Source organism: Octopus bimaculoides, chromosome 15 (genome assembly GCF_001194135.2).
Source record: "Octopus bimaculoides isolate UCB-OBI-ISO-001 chromosome 15, ASM119413v2, whole genome shotgun sequence".
NCBI lineage: Eukaryota > Metazoa > Mollusca > Cephalopoda > Octopoda > Octopodidae > Octopus > Octopus bimaculoides.
In genome coordinates, this window is record NC_068995.1 from 47,194,626 (window position 1) to 47,197,625 (window position 3,000).

The window sequence follows — 3,000 nt, forward strand, 5'->3', positions numbered from 1 at the left end:
AGCATGTGTATTTATTGACTGATTGATTAAGTGATTAATTGATTTTTCTGAGAGCGAATGTGCACATGTGAATGAGTTTGTGGGTGTTGTGTGTGCATACGTTTGCGTATATATAAATATAAGTATATACATATATTTATATGTGGGTGTATATATACACACACACACATGCACATACACACACATATATTTATATATATTGTTTTAACTGTTTTCTTTATATCTTATTGAATTTTTGTATGCATTTATTTTTGTAACAATACTGTTGTATATGCACACACACACACACACATATATATATATATATATATATATATATATATATATATATATATATACACACACACACATATATACATATATAATGATTCCACTTAAGCATAGCACCACTAATAACTAGTTCTTAAAACTCAATAAAACTTTACAGCAAGCCATTAGGTCAGTCCAGAGCATATTAACAATTAAAAGAAGACACAAAAACAAGAATTACATAATCACATTCATTGCCTGATAGTTGTTTCTGCTATAAGTAAGCATGCACCTAGAACTGGATAGTCTTCTGATTTATCATAACTTCCTTGGAACCATTTAAATGAAGGGTATCTTTATTGGGAAAAGCACTTTAGATACATATAGTCTGACACAAAAACAACTGTAGTTTGAGAGATTTAAATATGAAATCACCCTATCCAGAGCCATGTGCATTACACACACACGTACACAAACACACACACATATACTCATTCATTAATGTTTATATAAACTTATATAAAAGACATGTACACATATCTACAGATATGTATTCAGCTACATACATATCTATCTATCTATCTATCTATCATCATCATCATCTTGACAGTTTGACAGGAGAGGGGCAAAGTGCTGCCCCAGGCTCCATTTGTCTGTTTTGGCAGTGTTTCTATGGCTGGATGCCCTTCCTAATGCCAACCATATTCTAATCATTCAGCCATAAAACTTCACTATTGTAAAATATAAGGTTTCTAAAAGAACAGCACTCAATAAAAATGGATTTTGCTAAGCTGCAGTACAGTGGAACTCTTAACCCTGTTATTGTTGGAATTAAAGAAGAAGGTGAAGATCCCCCTTTGGTCATGACTGACCATGGGATTGCACCTAGAAAGTTACCCTCTGAGGCACAATCCCAGGCAAGGTCGTTCGTGGAACACCAGCTGTGGTCCATGCATACCAACCTCCCCTGCATCCATGCCACCAATGTTATCCAAGAGAAAGGTGGATGCTGATACAGCTTGGCACCAGTGACATTGCAACTCATTTCTGCAGCTCAGTGAACTGGAGCAACATGAACACAACACGCAGCCCGGTCCGGGAATCAAACTCACTATCTCGTGATTGTAAGTCTGACACTCTAACCGCTCAGCCATGTGGCTTCACTGCTATAGTATGAATGATGTTATGTGTTTGACAAAAGTCAGCGCTCACCCTCTCGCCCATCTCTGCCTTCATCGGATGCCAACACCCACCATACAATGTAGAAGAGCTTTCAGTATTCAAACATTTACAACTTATACATACAAGTTCTTATTGGGAACTGCATTTCCAATCAACTCAGCTGATAGAATATGATATTTCCAGACATTCCATACATAACAACCCCTCTCCATTCTTTTGTCCTTTAAAACTCCCTTAAGCCCACAATTAGTTCATTGGACCCTAAATCTCCAAGAAAACATGTTACTCTCAAATAAAGAGATAAAAGAAAAATAAATGAGCAGGCTTTGATTAAGGGGTTTTTTCCAGGAAATTGTTGGGTATACTGACTGGGAAGTTCTTGAAGGCCCATAATTATATTTAGGGCACTGTAGGGCATGGATATTAAGGATTCTATTAAAGAACCATATCTATATTTTTAGAGTATTTCAGGGCATGCAAGCAAGGAATTTAACGGGAGGACTGCATCTATATTTTTAGGGCATTTTAGGGCATATAAACTAAGGATGTTGTTGAAAGTCCGTATCCATATTTTAGGGCACACAGAAAAGAGATTTTGTTCAAGGACCATCCCTTTAAGCACAGTCTCTTGAGCTAATGTGGGAACTGTTATGGGGACACTTGATCTGCTAGAAAGAACAGCCAAATCTTCTTAAAAGTACACTCAGCTCTCTTAGAAAAAGGCACACTGGACAATCGGATGGTTTTCATTATTATTGTTGTTGTTTAGTCAACCCCTAATAGAGGTACCAAACCCTAATAGAGGTACCAGATCAAACAGATCAAACCCTTATAGAGGCACCAACAAAGATATGTCCAAAAGAATTCTAGTCATGATTATCTGTTCTGTTTATTCAACCATACCATATCGCAATCACGTTGTCCAACATGTCATGGCCTTCTTTTCAATGAGATTTAGTTGTTATTTCTATTAGACTGAATGACTATATGGAGATTTCCTCATTCCAAGTGTCAGTTGTATTCTCAATAGACCATTCTTCAAAAATCTAGCCTTGAATTTACTGTAATCGAATCAATATTATTACAATCACCTGAAAGTTTGTTGGAGATGTGTCAAACTAAACGCATTGCAGTATTTAAATTTGCACCTCTTGATTTTGAGTTCAAATTCCACACTGTAAAGTGGTTGGCATTTGGAAGGGCATCCAGCTATAAAGAAAAAAAAAACTATGCCAAAACTGACCTCACTTGTGCTTGTGCCACATAAAAGCACTAAGTCCACTCTGCTGGGTGGTTGGTGTCAGGAAGTGCATCCAGCCGTAAAAACCAGTCAAAACACACAGACGTTTGGTGCAGGCTTCTGCCTGGCTGCTCCTGTCAAACTGTCCAACCCATGCCAGCATGGAAGGCACACGTTAAATGATGATGATGATGATGATGATGATGATGATATTATTAGGAATTGTATAAAAAAAAAAAATGTTTAAATATTTCAGGTATTGTAGAAATATAACGAGTTTAATGCAGATAAGGTTTTAACGACAAAATCTTATACGGACCCCCCCCCCC